At 50.2% G+C, this 17,573-nt stretch overlaps 1 protein-coding gene across 1 annotated transcript in view; it reads right to left on the minus strand.

The window, feature by feature from the left end:
* The window catches only part of LOC144726658 (ELAV-like protein 2), a 141,344-nt gene that overhangs the window by 78,410 nt on the left and 45,361 nt on the right, over positions 1–17,573 (minus strand). The window lies entirely within an intron of this gene.

Consider the following 17,573-nt stretch of genomic DNA (forward strand, 5'->3'; position numbering starts at 1 on the left):
TCAACGCGAAGCTTCCATTCACTTCCCCTGTGATCGATCAGTCTCGTGCGATCGCCATTCACTTTTTATTGAAATCGCTCGCAATTACGGCCGCTCCACTGATTGCATGCAAATCAATTCCCAAAGTGATTGCCCATTGAGATCATTTCGCCGAGATCAATGCCCGTCCAGTCGATGGTGGGGGGGGGGGGGCATTGTATCAGTTTCAATCGCAATGCCGCTCATCGCCACTGTTTGTTGCACGCGCAACACGGTGAGTGACTAGTAATGTAATGTATGGCATCAAGGCGTTCGGATAGGAACGCAGCCGCCCAGATTTATGGATGCGTTCAATGTTCAACGGACTTGACTTGAGCCCCATACACGTCCGTGGCCTTGTGCTTTTGTGAGCACCTCAAGTGGCCGGGTGGTAGAGGCAACAACGATGGACTCAGCATTGACCGCTCATTCAGGGAGACACTCTCGCGTGTGCACGTGAGGAGTATTGAGGAGTTAAACAGGCGGGTTTCAACATCGTTTGCACTGAGAAGCTAGCCATTAAAGCCACGTGCAAAATCGTGCAACTGACAATTTTCTACCCTCGTCCCCTAAGCCAGAAGTTCCGCTAATGCGCGGGGTCGGTCACTCTGGTTTTACTTCACCGTGCGCCTCTGTCCATACCGTGCCTCATCTCTTGTCACATTTACTGTCATTAGATGAGAAATCCATAGACTTACTCATAGACTCACATAGATACCCTACATTTATATATACATACACGCGCAACCCACAAACTTAAACAGAGACCCATACACTCACATTGATATGTAAAATATATAAAAATACAAATATCCCCTTAACAGACTGTTGGGGCAAGTGCTGTTAGCGAGCACCTATGAAGGCCGGCACGGCACACGAGGGCGTGGGTGGCCAGCACCACGCCCGACCACCTTTGTCTCCCCAGTGGCGATGTTTACAAATTGAACTAGGTACTCATTTGAGGCTGAGTTTAGCAAGGGGAGGCCTAGAGCCGGTTCAGATATTCGTCACTGGAGTTGGCCATGAGCGGCAATCGGCCTTGGCTTGCCGGGCTCATAGCGCAGCACACTAACAGCTGCACTCGAGACCCATACACTCACATAGATCCACGTAGACACTCGTACAACTCACGTGGTTGGCTATGTGAGTCCATAGTGCGCCTGAGTCGGTGCCACCTGGAGTGACTAATGCTGCCAGTCACCACCATGGCCAATGAGTGCCAGTGTCAGCCTGACGCGAGAGCTCAGCTTTTGTTCACACGTGACGATGCCGGACGCATTTCTCCAGCGAAACGTTGTGCAGGTTTGTCAAAACCTGCCCGAGACGTCTTCTATTATATTATATATGTTTTGTTTTTCAAGATCACGGTGTTATTGACAAATGCCTCGAGTCTTTTTTTTTGGTCCACGATGTTCACCATCAAATATAAAGTTGAAGATTATGTGAACTTCTCTTTTCTCCGTGGGCATGCACCTTGCCCCACTAACAAATCGGAGCTCAGCCGCATTGTAAAGATTTGCCAAGGGGAGTGCAGCGGGAATTAATTTAGACGCTACTCAACAAACAACAAGAAAATCCACAACTTAGTAGATATTCACCGTTCATGGCATTTAAAACCGACACAGGTCGCGAAGCTGAAAGTTTCCCTAATGGATTTTTCTTTTTTTACATTTGATTAAAATGTCTACGGGGCTTTGGTGTGAAGTTTTACAATGCGTGTTAAGCTGGCATTCAAATTATTGACTTAATTTCTGGAACGATTATGTCACGGTGCTGAGAAATAGCCCTACAGGCAATCACAGCCGGTACCCACAGTACCAGGACTGGCAAGAGATGGATGCAGCATTACCCTTCTGACAATATTAATTAAACTCTCAAGGAATATCAATTCGCTGCCAATAGGTTTGCACTGCCTAAAGAATTATGCGATTGCAATGATGTCGTACTTTAGGAGTTGATATTTTGGAATGCAATGTACTTTTGAATTCAATATAACAATCAATATTTCACCTAGATAATCCCTTGAGATGGAACATGTCGTTTCGCGAGGGTGTATCCAGGGTGCCGATTGACACACACACATAATAACGCGTATGCAAACATTCGAAATCTATGACTTACGCAGTTTTCCAAATAACACTCACAGCCTGTCACACGCGTCAGTGAACACGTGCATCACACACAGCCTGTCACACGCGTCAATGAACACGTGCATCACACACAGCCTGTCACACGCGTCAATGAACACGTGCATCACTCACAGCCTGTCACACGTGTCAATGAACACGTGCATCACTCACAGCCTGTCACACGCGTCAATGAACACGTGCACCACTCACAGCCTGTCACACGCGTCAATGAACACGTGCATCACTCACAGCCTGTCACACACGTCAATGAACACGTACATCACACACAGCCTGTCGCACGCGTCAATGAACACGTGCATCACACACAGCCTGTCACACGCGTCAATGAACACGTGCATCACACACAGCCTGTCACACGCGTCAATGAACACGTGCATCACACACAGCCTGTCACACTCGTCAATGAACACGTGCATCACACACAGCCTGTCACACACGTCAATGAACACGTGCATCACTCACAGCCTGTCACACACGTCAATGAACACGTGCATCACACACAGCCTGTCACACGCGTCAATGAACACGTGCATCACTCACAGCCTGTCACACGCGTCAATGAACACGTGCATCACACACAGCCTGTCACACGCGTCAATGAACACGTGCACCACTCACAGCCTGTCACACGCGTCAATGAACACGTGCATCACACACAGCCTGTCACACGCGTCAATGAACATGTGCACCACTCACAGCCTGTCACACGCGTCAATGAACACGTGCATCACTCACAGCCTGTCACACGTGTCAATGAACACGTGCATCACACACAGCCTGTCACACGCGTCAATGAACACGTGCATCACTCACAGCCTGTCACACGCGTCAATGAACACGTGCACCACTCACAGCCTGTCACACGCGTCAATGAACACGTACATCACACACAGCCTGTCACACGCGTCAATGAACACGTGCATCACACACAGCCTGTCACACGCGTCAATGAACACGTGCACAGCCCGGCCACGGCGTCAATCTCCGGATTTTGTTCGCAAAAATTTTGCCCTACCCCCCCCCCCCCCCATCTTGTTGTTCTGTGATCGGTGCTCTGCACCGGGCTCGTGTTGTGTTGAAAATAAAACAATAACAACACCCGCTAAGTGATAATTGTATAGCGGCAGTGTAAACTATAAAAAAATATATTTTACCAGGTAAGGCCCATTTAGCTATGTAGCTCTTTGTCAGTAGTGACCTGGCTATCACAAATGCTAGCTCAACGAAGTAGTCTATCACGTGGATATCTATAGCAGCCAAATACTCGTTGATCATAAATGTGGAGGGAGAAATCGGAGGGCCCGGAGATAAATCCAAGGCGAGGTAGTTTAGGTCTCGCCGCCGTGTCGCCCGGCCAAAGGGAGGCAGACGCGTCTGAGAAGCACGTCCACGGAGAGAGACGGAGCAATTAGAGTTCGCTCCGTCTCTCAGCGTTATCCAATTTCACGATCCGCAACGTCCCGTCGCGAGCGTCGCGAGCGATGTCAGAGCGACGCCGGCGACAGCATCCGGCCACCGGCCGCCGCCACCATGAAAAAAACGATAATCACCTTACACGCTCGTCTCGTCTCATTTCACACAGATTCGGGAAGCTCGAGAGAGATCCACGAATAGAACAACTGTGAAATCGCTCGGAGAAAGAATGAGAAAAAAACGTTACTAAATAAACGCATCTTGTAAATTAAACAAAAACCGCGATGCGTCAACACGCGGACGGACGGATGAACGTACGTATGTTAAACTTCTTTCTCCCCGTACGTCGCCAACCTTGCTAATCGGAGGTGCGGGTGAAGGACAACAAACTGAACACAAAAATCTGCTCTAAAGAAACGAGTTTTCAATCTAGATTTAAAATTGCCATAGCTCCCAGTGGCTTACTAATATCGGAAGGAAGAGCGTTCCAGACGGCCGCAGAAGCGCATTGAAAGTGCCGCGCGATGCGGTGACCATCTTTGTTCGATGGCGAGCCAAAAGCTGCTGCTGCGAGCATGGCCGCAGTTTGCGCGATGATGGTTTACGCTCCCTGACGAGATCAGCGACGTGTCGCCGTTTATTTGTGCCAATCGATTTCGGTTCATTTGCGGACGTGCGAGCGTCACCCCCGCGGCAGACTGAGTGAGGACGATCGTCGCTGCGCCCCGAGCTAACACGGGGGATGCTACTATCACACCCCCCCCCCTCACCGTCGCGGCCCCCCGAGCCGTGCACACAGACAGCTCCTGCTCGTCACTCCACTGCCGGACGGGCGGCCTCCATCACGCCTGGGCCATACTTCCCCACGGCGGTCACAGCGAGGCTTGATGAAGCTCGGCGGAGCGTAGGTGATGTGGACGCGTGCGAGCGCGGCACAACGGTTCGTTATGCTGCACCGCGCTACGCTGTCCTGAATCAGAATATTTGTTTGTACTGGAGGAATCCGATGAGCTATGAAGCTCCTTTTTTTGGTTTTACATGTGTCCAGCCCCACTGCATCAGCCCCGCAGCCGCCCACGGTGACCCGTTTGGGGGAGCACGGCGGTCTCCAACACCCTCCGCGCGCCGTCCACGCTCGACCCTGCTGAGCTTCCGAGCCCTGGCGAGATCGGGCGCATTCGGGACGATATTCCGGCACAAGGCATAACAGTGAGCGACGTTTGGACTTGCGATCCAGAGGTCGCCGGTTCGATCCCACACCCAGGCGCGGGGGATGAAACGATGGGGGCGAGATTCAGGAATTCCCCCTCACGTCCTGCCACCCAACCTCTCCCCCCACCGCCACCGCCTATATCAACCCAGCGGCGTTACTGAATTGGCCACGGTCGATGGGGCAGGTCGCGTGTGGTAGTGGTGGTGGGGTAAAGTGTGGGTAGGCACACCTCTTCCGGCACGTCCAGGCAACGTCTGGAAGAGTCGGCGGAGCACGTCTGGAGTTCGCTCGAGTGGAGGCGCTTCCACCGCCATTGACTGGATCAGGCCATTGCAAGGCTGCACCTTTCACCTGTTTTTTCGACGTTGCACAAGATAACGGAGCGGAAATGTTCGTGCCAATAATTTCGTGGCTTTTAAGTGTCCCCTAATATTGCCTCCTCCACCACCACCTCCTCTGCCTCCTCCTCCTCTCGCGAAAAGAATCTCTGTTCATCACCGTCTTGTTACAGCGCCAACCGAGTTGTGTGGCTTCTTGTCTTGGCTGTCGACGGAAGCGAGCCTCATCGGTTGGCACAGCTGGAAGGGGGGCAGGTGAGTGGTACAGCTGTGTGGTATTCTCACCCCCCACCATGCAATCCCCCTCCACCCCCAATTTTTTTTTTTTACCCAAACATGAGTAATAGCCCCGTCATCCCGTGTGATCTTTGTGCCGGTTGGTGCGACTTCCCCCTTTTGTCAAAGCCATTAATTCCACGAGAAATATCCTCTTAGTGTGCACTTCAATTCATCTCAGCGACCGCCTTATTCATGGCCACGCCGTACTTGACTCCCGACTTCAATTAGAGGAGACCGCGTGTGTTTGTTGTGTGTGTCGTGTGTGTGTGTTGTGTGTATTGTGTGTGTTGTGGTGTGTGTGTTGTGTGTGTTGTGTGTGTTGTGTGTGTGTTGTGTGTGTGTTGTGTGTGTGTGTGTGTTGTGTGTGTGTTGTGTGTGTTGTGTGTGTGTGTTGTGTGTGTTGTGTGTGTTGTGTGTATTGTGTGTGTTGTGTGTGTTGTGTGTGTGTTGTGTGTGTGTGTTGTGCGTGTGTGTTGTGCGTGCGGCTTCCCTTTGCTCTGTGGACGGCGACTGTGAGCGTCTCTGTCTCTGTGCATGCCTTGAAAGGTGCTCGCGAACAGCACTTGCCCCAAACGTCTGTTAAGGCTATAGGGGGGATCTTTGCCTTTGTGTGTTTATAGGTGTGCTAGCGTTAGTGTTGTAGCGGATTAGTACGCTGAGCAACGAACCCGGTGACCCGAGTTTGAATCCCACTGGATATTAACCGGTCCTGAGCCTCCCCTAACTCAACCCAGCCTCTCAACGAGTTCCTGATACGTTGCGTAAACATCGCCACTAGGGAGACAAAGGCGGCCGGGCGTGGTGCTTACCATCCAACACCACTCGTGTGCCGTGCCGGCCTTCATAGGTGCTCGCTAACAGCACTTGCCCCAACAGTGAGTTAAGGCCCTACGGGAGAGGAGCTTTACCTTCGCTGTGTGTGGAAGCAGTGGGGCTCTCAATGGTAAATTATCGCCACCTCCGTACAACATCCCAGCATCCTCGGCCCGATGCCTGCCCATGCGCGCGCCCTTTGGGTAATTGGTGCCCACGTCCTCACCAGATGCCGGCCCCGAGATGGACTCCGTTGGTGAGTAAGCGAGCGGCGGGGTGCGGGCGGACGGGCGAGGAGACAAATGCGTTGGGGCGGCGCGCGCCACTAACCCCCCACCCCAACACCGCCACCCGCACCATCCGTGCTGTCGTCAGCCTAATTAGGTGCTCGCTAACAGCGCCTGCCCGCTACATTCTGCACGTGCGTAGGTAGCCCCCTTGTCTCGGCGGGTACAACGAGGGCGACACCGCGGTCTCCCGGTGATTTGTGCGCGTCCCTAAAATATGCCAACTCCGGATAATGGACTGCCGCAGCACACGCGCACACACACACGTAGACACACACGTAGACACACACGTAGGTACACACGTAGACACACACGTAGACACACACGTAGACAAAGATCCCCGTACAGCCTTATAATAGACTGTCACGGGCAAGTGCTGTTGGCGGGCACCTATGAAGGCCGGCACGGCACACGAGGGGGTGGGTGGCCAGCACCACGCCCGTCCACCTTTGTCTCCCCAGTGGCGATGATTTACACACCAGACCAGGTACTCATTCGAGGCTGAGTCGACCTCGGGGAGGCCCAGGACCGGTTCAGATAAACGTCACCGGTGGTGGCCGTGAGCGGGAATCTAACTCGGGACGCCAGGTTCGTAGTGCAGTGCGCTAACCACTACACTACCGCTCCCCGCAGCACAGACACACGCACGCACGCGTGAACTTCATCGTTGATAATATAATCCGAACAAGGTACGATCACAGATGTTTGTTTACCAACGTTCGCTGAACGTGTTTGACGCACACTGCTCAAAAGGGCCCTGAGCCGGTGGTGGAAATTCCATGTTCCTATGGCAGGGGCCAGGCTGTACATCCAACCGACGTGTCGGAATGTCAACAATTTTGCCAATTGTCGGAAATAAAGAATGTCTTACTCCAGCAAGCAATTGGGGTCTCCTTCTAGATGTTGAAATTGCTTCAGGGCCACACGTAAGCAGAGGCTTTGATGAATGATATCGATGATAATGATAACGAATTCATGCACCCTATAACCATCTCTGGAAATGATCATGATGATGATGGTGTTGGCAATGATTTATGGTGGTGGTTGTGGTGGTGGCATTGATGAAAATTATGATGATGGTGATAACAGTAACAATGAAATATACCCTGTAAGGAACAGGTTCAGGAGATTATAGTTTATTGCTGATTATATGATAATGATGCAGTTATTGATCCTATAAATAATATGGTCAAACCAACGCTGCTGCTGATAATGAAGTCATAACTGATAAGTTCAGGGCATTATTCTACTTCTGTTAAATAATTCTGATGGTGACAGTGATAATACGTCAAAGTCACGCATCCGACAAGGAACAGGACATGAATATCTGTTCGCATTACAATCACCTTATTAACACGATGATGACGATGGCGGTGGCGCGTGGCGATGGACACTAACATTGGTGCTGATGACGACGACGATGACGTAACAACGAAGCTAAAAGTGACGCGTGCTCAAAGGGAGAAACGCCCCTCGCCGAGCGAGAGAGCGAGCGTGGCAAGGCGGAGTGGACGGAACTCAGCCGCCTTCAAACATTCCGCGTGTGCTCGCACGCCGGCGCTAACCGGGCTTCTTTCCCCACAGTGGCGAGCGTGTCGCGCGTTCACTGCCACCCCCCCCCACACCGACCTCCCCAGGCACGACCCGTCACTCAACGCGCACGCTGTTGCAAAATTCCGGTCCGAGACCCAATCCCTAAAAGTCTCGTCGAAAAAAAAACTAATTTTGACGATAAGCATTGTATCCCCTCGGCAGCGTTGTGCTCTTACGGGCGGCCGTGTTGGCTGCACTGCGGCGATGCTGGCTCCTGCTCTGGGAATGTGGAATTGCTGTCAACGGCTAAGGGGCACATGGTGGGGGTGAGCACCTGACGCATGTTTGGGCAGGAATACGGCACGTGAAGTCGAAATGCCATTTTTGTTTGTTCATAATAATGGCCCGAATGAGGCTGGTTGTGATCACCAGACAAACGTCGAACACAGATTGTAAATGTCGTGGGCTTACTCTCCAACACACCTGTGTGCTAAAGTAGTAACTCATTGAAACTTTTTTTTTTATATATAAGAATAGGTTATACCTTTTCTGGCAATAAAACAGTTGTGTTTAGATGTGAAAACACCAAACATAAACCTTTTGCAAGGAATCACGTCTGCATTAACAACTTATACAACATATACTTGTGGTGAACATGCAAACCAAAAATATGCATGTATATGCAAAGACAAAGCATATGCGACCAGAGCATGTTTTTTTCTTTGCATGTTCACCACAAGTATATGTGGTTAATGCAGACGTGATTCCTTGCAAAAGGTGTCTGTTTGGTGTTTAAACATTTTAACACAACTGTTTTATTTCCAGAAATGGTAAAACCTATTCTTATATTTTGACACTGGCAAGGGAGGTCGTATGATAACTGGTAACGTTTTGTTCGCGTGACAAACGTTACCAGTTGACTGTGTCGGGTGGCGGTGGCTTCACGACACGTGTATGTATTTACGCGATCTAACCAACCAAAAAACAACAACTCTATCATGAGTAACATTGGGTCGCGAAAGCCTTCTCCTACGCGTTCTTTCGTTTAACCTGTCGAGAATCCGCGAGGCCAGGAGGAGCCTCGATTTGCAAGAGCGACCTGGGTCGGCAGACAAAATAAATAACAGCAATGAAGTCAATAGCAATCAGGGCAAATAACAATAACGCGCTCGCACGAGGAATCGAAAATATTGACTCGAGTCGATATTGATCATTATTTTTTTGTCAGCTCGCGAAAATAAAAAAAATAATGTGCGTAGCAAAAAGTGTTAATGACTTATTACAGAGTTGAGTTCGAGCTTGCAGCCATTTAGAGAGCGCTTTGTCAATCCACTGCTGGATGAGTGCCTCCTCGTGTGGGTCTGCCATGGGAGGGGTTGCTTGACCATACTTCACCCCACTGGTCAGCGTGTCTTGCTTGATAGGTAGGTGGGAGGGGGCCCACAGACCGGGTGCGCTACATCTCACCACTAATAATATAATCAGCCACGACTGGGAATGGAACTTGGGTCTGGATGTGCAGCACAGTGCGCTCACCACTAGCACCACCGCTGAACAGGTATTTCTTTGTATATATTTTTTTTTGGGGGGGAGGGGGGGGGTAATCTATTAAATACGATGTCTTAGAAATACAGTAAATTAGGCGAGAGAATTTGTATGAGAAATATTCTATTCGTTTTTTTTTTGTTTCGCTGAACCCAAAAGTCTTGGAAGGTAATAATTGCCTCAAGTGTCACGCAGCAACGTGTCTTCGGCTTGGCAGCGCGGGTTAGTGGGGTCAGCATTATATTGTACGAACATGCGAATGTAAGTCTCATTAGATGAACACGTGCAAAAAAAAAAACGAACTTATTTGCTCGTCACAATCACGACGAAACAGAGTGCTCTTTGTTGGGCCGGGTGTGAAATGGGGGTGTGGGGAGTGTGAAGATGAGGGCACAGGTTGCGTGATAATCGGTGCCTGCCAGGAGGGGTACTGCCTTATCCACAATGGTGGCCCGTACGGAAACCAAAGGAGTCACCTCTGAGTCTCGTTGCTCGAAGCGCACATACAACACACACACACATTGTAATGGCCACGTCAGATTCTTCATGACTGGCAGGTTCGTAACGACTGCGTCAGGATCGTAGCGGCCGTGTCTGGTTCACAGTGGCCTGGTCAGATTCTTCACCGCCGTGTAAGGTTCACGATGGCTGCGTCTGCATCGTGGTGGCGGTGCCTGGTTTGACGGTGTTAGTGTCAGATTCTCAATGACAGTGTCAGGTTCACAGTGGCCAGGTCGGGAGGTCACTGGGCCCAGTGATCCGCAAGGCCTCGGGGAGAGAAACAGAGAGAGAGAAAAGTCAATAATTTTTCGCGGAGTAAAAACCTCCTCGATTCGGCCTCGTTTGCCGAGCGGCGCTGTGCGTGTGCGCGTGGCTGCACGCGGCGCTGACGGCGGGAGACGTCGCCTTGCCCTCGGCCAGGAGCAGAAAGGAAAACAGAGGGGGAGGAGGAGGGAGACGTCGAAGGAGGAAACAAACAGTTGGAGACAAAAGCCAACCTCCACCGCCTCCCCCTTTGACTGCGGGCTGTTGTCTCCCCCCCCTCTGTGACATCATCGCCTGTGACATCATCGCCGCGTCGAGTCGCCGTGCTGCTGTTGCTGCTGGCGGCGGTGTGGAAGCTGCGAGTGTGAAGTTTAAGCCGCGCCGCTCGTCGGCCTTCCCGCCGCCGCCGATCTCGTAATCGTGGGCAAGTTGCACTACCGGGGCATGTGCGTGAGCGAGAGCAAAATACAAAGATTTCCCCGTACAGCCTTCAACAGGCCGTTGGGGCAAGTGCTGTTAGCGAGCACCTATGAAGGCCGGCACGGCACGCGAGGGGGTGGGTGGACAGCACACCACGCCCGGCCGCCTTTGTCTCCCCAGTGGCGATGTTTACACACTGCACCAGGCACTCATTTGAGGCTGAGTCGACCTAGGGGATGTCCAGTACCGGTTCAGGTAATTGTCATCGGTGTTGGACACGAGCGGGAATTGAACTGGGGATCACCGGGTTCGTAGCGCAGCGCGCTAACTGCTACACTACCGCTTCCCACCGACAGCACACGCACACGCACGCGTGTGTAGAAGAGTCTCGCGTTTTGTGGTGCTTCGGTTTAAATAATTATCGACTTGTGGCGAGTCGCACGGTATCCGCTCACTCTCGTAGAGAGAGAGAGAGGGGAGAGTGGACGACTCAGAGGCGCGAGGAGGGACCACATAAGATCGGGACGAAGACAGCCAGCTAGTCAGCCGGTGCCAACGATTGCCCAAGTTCTGCGGTCCTCTCTATATATTAACTGTTTAACTATTTTGTTTTTTCCAGGTAAGGCCCACTGAGCTATGCAGCTCTCTTTCAGAAGCGACCTGGCCCACAAATGATAGCTCAACAAAGCGGCTTTTATAGCAGACAAATACTCTGAACTCTTTTTTTTACAAATGTGTAGAGAAAAACCGGTGGACCACGAGTGAAATCCACGCGATCACGGGGAGAGAGACGTGAAAACTCCAAATATACAGCTGGCGTCAGGGTCGGGATTGAACCCCACGACGTCCTGTATACCAGGCGAGGGAGTTAACATCACGCCACGCGTGTGTAGAAGAGTCTCACGTTTTGTGGTGCTTCGGTTTAAATAATTATCGGAGGAATCGGGCAATCAATGATTGTTTATACACGCGGAGAGAACCAACACGTGCGAGGTGGAAACACTCTATCCCATACAACTTTGCTGTGCCGCCTTCTAGCGAGCCAGGGTACGACAACCTCCCGTATGAAGGGAGTTCCACGACATCCGTGTGTGGTCCACCAACCCTCGCCGCTGCCTCCACAGTGCTGGGCTAAAGGCAGTCACGTGGTGCATAGCCACCACCATCCAGCGAATCGCCGACGTCACGTCTGCAGGTGCGTCACGTTGTCAATACTCGTTATGTTGAACTTCTTTCGCACCGTACGTAGCCAAACCGTGCTAATCCAGATTACAAAAACGCTCCAGAAAGTGAGACAAAACCCCAAACTTGTGCTCATTGTCAAGACAGTTTACAAATATAGGCACACACACAGACACACACTGAAACCTATCAGATGATAAGACACATCCCTGGGCAGTGTGTCTTATAATCCGGATATTAGAGTCATAGAAGTCAAATTGAATGTGTTGTATTTAGTTTAAGTAAAATGCTATTCGCGTGTCCTTTATTGAAATTCTCAAGTTGGCGAGTGCTTGTATCGACTGGTAACCCTCAGCGAGCAGTGGGAATTCCACATTCTCATGGCAGAGGTCAGTTGCCCCATCAGACTACTGCAGCGCTGTATCCCAATACGTACATTATTGTGTTAACTTTTTCACGGTTAAGATTACATCCGTAATAATTAAGATTCCAATTCAAATGGATGCAGTTGTTTATTACTACTACTGCTTCATTCTGTTGCTGATACATATAAATGTCGCACTGTGTCGGGCGTACATTGTTGAACGCCTCCGATTTATCTTATTAATTATCTTTCTGCTTTAATGAATAGTTGCATTGTTAATTTCAAGCCGTAGCGGCGGCTTATCTGAAAGAATGATTTCGTCATTATGTGTCTTGTTTTACAACTCATCGTCTGATTTATTACGGGTGGCAGCCATCGGTGGAGTGGCATCTCGCTCTGTGTGATACTTTTTTTTCATTAGGTGTAATATATATTAATGTGATGTTGGATTTTCATAAGCCAGCGTTGGCTCTTACAGTTTATGTCACTAACGGAGCAATGTCCGGGTATATAAATTATGTAAATTATACATTTTATAAATTATGTTTGGGATTATAAATGTGGATGCTTAAGCGTAGTATGAGGTCGTTTTTTCTTTTCACCGTTCAGTGCAAATTAGTAGACAATCTACATCCCTGAGCTGTCCACTGATGTTGGAGACTTCTCCCTGCTGCGGCGAGTCATGGAGCCGGCAACTGTCTCTGCTTATAATTTCATCCAGTCTGGCACTTTCTTAAGCTAGGCAATTACTCAACTGTTTCATCTTTGTTGTTAACTTACATTGCGTTGTTTGCCTCTCAAAAACCCCAAAATTCCGGTTTTCCCCGCACAAAAAGTAAAACTCAAAAAATAAATATTGGGCCTCAATGAGACTTTTGTGGGTGTATATGTCAAAATGTTTTCACAAGACAATAATAACGTACAGCCCTTTGTCAATGCACTGCCTCTCCACACCGTGAGCGTTGTTTGACCATACTACACCGTACTAGTCAACGTGGGCCAGTTGAAGGGTTGGGTGCCCAGGATGAGTTCAAACATCACTCGCCAATGATTAGCTTTGGCCAGGGATCGAACTCGGATTAGCGGGTTCCGTGTGCTCTGACTTCTGCACCGGTGCCACCATATGGAAGTGTGTTGCGCAACAGGGAAGCTGTGCTCATCTGCGAAAGGTGTACACGTTTGAGGGTGGTGGTCGTTTACCTTTGGGTCATCCTAAGTGAAAGTGGCAAAGTGGATATGGAATTAAAAATTAAATGTAATAAAATGTGCAAATCCTCTATGAATAGGTAAAATCACTTGCTCAAGGATGAAATAAAATCGGCGTGGAGATGCAGATCAGAGCAATTAGTGCCTGGAAGGTACGACTCGGGTACGATGGGTGGAAAGATAAAAAATTATCAAAAATTTATACAAATTTAAATACGGTAAACCGCCCCCTACCCCCGCTGCCCCATGCGATTTCTGAATGATACAAACGTCTAAAAAGTTATCTCCCGCACTCATCTCCTTTGGTGGGTTTGGAGCCAGTGGTGGAAATTCCACATTTCCATGCTGGGGGAGGGAGGGGGGTCAATGCATTATGAAGGAAAAACAAGTGAGATTCATTACAACGGCACTGGAGGGCTGATTGGCTGAGTGACCCCCCCCCCCACCAAAGTGAGATTTTCAGCTTCACAGCGTTATAAATAAATGTGAGTCAAGCGCCCTACCACCCCACCCTCATGCCACGCGTATGTATTCAAATAAAACATTATAATTATCATTACGATATTCCAGCATTTTCCAGTGCTTTGTGATACGGAGCCAAAATATAACAACAATGGAGAAGAAGATGCGGATGGAAAATAACCTAAGAACATCACAACAACAATAACAACAACAACAACAACAACCCAAATTGTGAAATGTTGCTAAAACTGGCAATGGCTGGGTAAAGGCGGCGGCGGCTGGCAGATGAGAACCATCGGGAGGCGGTGGTAGGGGGTGACGGCGTGATGGTGGCGGTGGTGGCGCTGATCTGTGGGTGTTGGGGATGAGACGGGGGTGGTGGAGTGGAGGTGCTGGGGGGGAGGAGGAGGGAGGAGGATGTGGAATTGCCACGCGTGACTGAGAGGGCACCCCATGGGAGGTTTGTGCTGACGCTGGTGAACATGTGGAACCCGGTTGCCTAGCAAAACCCGCTCGTGCACGCCCATCGCAGCAGCAGCAGCAGCAGAATAAGAATAATAATAATGAAATAAAGCTTCTCTCCCGGTCTCCCGAGACGAGGTCTACGAGCGAGCACACGGAAAAAAAGAACCTTGCATGGGATTAGGAGCGGTAACAGCTTTGTGGTGTCTCGGTCGGTGGTTGTTGACGTGGGGGAGCGGTCGCGTCGTAGCGGTTTGGCTACGAACCCCGCGACACGAGTTCGATGCTCGCTCACGGCCAACGCCAGCGACGATTATCTGAACCCGGTCTTGGGCCTCCCCTAGGTGGACTGAGCATACAATGAGTAACTGGTGTGTTGTGTAATGAACAGCGCCACTCGGGAGACAAAGTCGGCCGGGCGTGGTGCTGGCCACCTCGTGTGCCGTTCCGCCTTTCATAGGAGCTGCTCGCTAACAGCATTCGCCCCAACAAGTCTGTTCAAGGCTATACGAGGGATCGTTGTATTTGGTGTTCACACACATAACTACAGTCGTGTTTATACAAATGCACGTGTGTGTGTGTGAACGTGTGGTGGCTCAGAGCAGCGTGCTAGGACCCTTGTTTGGTTCCTGGCCAGGGCGAACATCAGAGCCGAGTGGATTATCTGAATTGCTCCGGGGGAAGTCGGCCCAAAGTTCTGCATCGTCTCGTAGCTGAACAATGTAACCAGCCTCCCCACCGTCGGTGCACCAAGTAATTCGCCTCCTGCACGGGCACGATGCTAACGCCGATAGAAGGTCAGCAGAAAGCCCTCTCGCGAGTTAAATCGCGTTGGTGGTTACTCGCCGCACATTCTCGGTTCTAAAATCACGCGGTGGAAATTCCACGTTCTCGTGACAGGGGGCCCCCGTTGTAAATGCCGTTGCCGCCCTTCACTGAGCGATGCAGCCTCTCAGCTGGCGTGGAAACTTATTTCACGGACATCGCACGGTTGGGGAGGGGGGGGGGTAACCGTGATGATGATGGTGAGCTCGATGGCGCCCGGTCTACCCTGGCTGGGAGTTTAACTGATGCCCGCGGTTAATGCGGCGCTCGCGCTCGCGCGCACATCAGCGCGGGTGAAATATTAATCGTGAAATTGAACGAAATTCAGGCAAAGCGTTCCATTATGGAACCCCTTCCCCCCACCCCCAAAATCTTGCCACCCACCCACCAGCCATCCAGTCTGCCGACGCGGAATTGTTTCTGACTTGCATAATAATGATAATAAACATCATCTTTCCTGGGCAAGCGAGACTGCTACTTCCACTAAACATATTATGGTGAAGCTTGCTTCCAATTTTATCTAATTTATTTCACACCTAGTGTCTCCCTCCGACACGCGCGCTAACATCATTACCATCCCTCTCCGTATAAAAGCGGTATTTTTAGCACGGTGGTACCGCAATAGTTTTACGTGCGGAAGATAATAACATATCTCCTGACTGTGAATGCTTTTAAACAGCAACAAAAACAATCCTCACAACAATGACTTAATGCGCAATTACGTCAACTTCCTGGGCCCTGTGGAATCGCGGCACCTGAGAGATCGATGCCTCCGGTTGGAGGCGTTACCTGGCCCGCAGCACCGACTTTGGGGGAAACGATCGGGCACCGCGGTTTGCGAGGAGATGTCGTCTCTCTCGCCTGGTACGTAGGAAGTCGTCGTGGGTTCGATCCCGTGACCCTCACGATGCCTGTTGCATATTTGCAGTTCGCGCGATCTCTCTCTCTCTCTCCGCGTGTAAGCAGCGTAGATTTTACTCCGGGTTCTTCCGGTTTTGCCATCTCCCATTTGGACACAACACGGGTTTAGATTATTTGGCTGCGGCTATGGATTCCCACGTGCGCTGAAGATGATAATGATGACGATGATATCAGCCACGTCGATGAGCTATCGTGTGTGGCGAGGTCACCTCTGAAAACAAGAGAGCTAATAGCTCAGCGGGAGTTCACCTGGTGAATAAAATAGTTCCGAGTTGAATTTTAGCTCACAGCGAGAGCCTGCCATCAAAACCAGGCTCCGGCTGGACCACGTTGAATCGAGTTGACGACGATGGATTTCGCTCAATCACCAACGACTGCAAATGTAGAGCGGCGTGCGGCGGCGTTGGCTCGCTCCGCCAACTTCGGCTGCGAAGGCGCTGTGGGCGACCTGCGTAGCCGGGTGCTGTTTGCAGATACATTTATTAAAAAAAAATGTGTTCGCTTTTCGTTTTCCCCTTTTTTACTAAAGGAAATTAGTATGTTTTTTTTTTAAACAATGATGTCATTCACAGACTTTCGTCAGTTCATAATAGAGGTTCTTGGGTTAGATCGCGTTCTAACCCAAAAACTTCTGTTACGAATGAAATTAGTCGCGAAAGTCTACGTGGTTCAACTTTCGTCAGTCCATTGCTGAAGGCCTCTAAGTACCGTGCGAGTCATGGTTTTTTTGGTTTGACCATACGTCACAGTGCTGCTCAATGTGGATTGGTAAATGGTTCATAGTTGATGTCAGCCACATGCTGGGACCGCAGTGCAGTTGCTCGCCACTGGAGTGCTGCAGTCCCAGCAACCAGAGTTCGTAAAATCTGAACCATTCACCAAATGGGGTTTTGCCTCCTTATAGAAGCTACCTGCTTACCCACCTAACCACCTATCCATCCACCGATCTACCTACGAATAATGTAAGGAGTCTTAGTTTGAAATGATTACTTTCAAGATATGAGTGTAAAAGAAGCAATTACCTGCATAGTTCGATAATGGTAGGAACAACAAAAGTTATAACTTAGAATGGCGTCTTCACCCCAAAATGTGACGATTAATCGACTCGCTGGCAAGGTCAATAACGGCGGGACAACTGCTGACCACTCACCCAGTGTCGGCAACCACATTAAGAAGAAGAGACATTTTTTTTTGCAAATTCAATACAAAAGTCAATATCCCAAGAGCCCCCCCCCCAATGCACTGTGTATGTACAGGGTGTTTGAAAAACATCTTAACACTTCTGAGAATTTGTAACAATACCACAAAGAGATGTGCCTCCGATCTCTGGAGACCACCTGGAGAAGATTCCAGGCGTAGCGTTGACAATGATGGCGA

Source organism: Lampetra planeri, chromosome 24 (genome assembly GCF_965212315.1).
Source record: "Lampetra planeri chromosome 24, kcLamPlan1.2.h2, whole genome shotgun sequence".
NCBI lineage: Eukaryota > Metazoa > Chordata > Hyperoartia > Petromyzontiformes > Petromyzontidae > Lampetra > Lampetra planeri.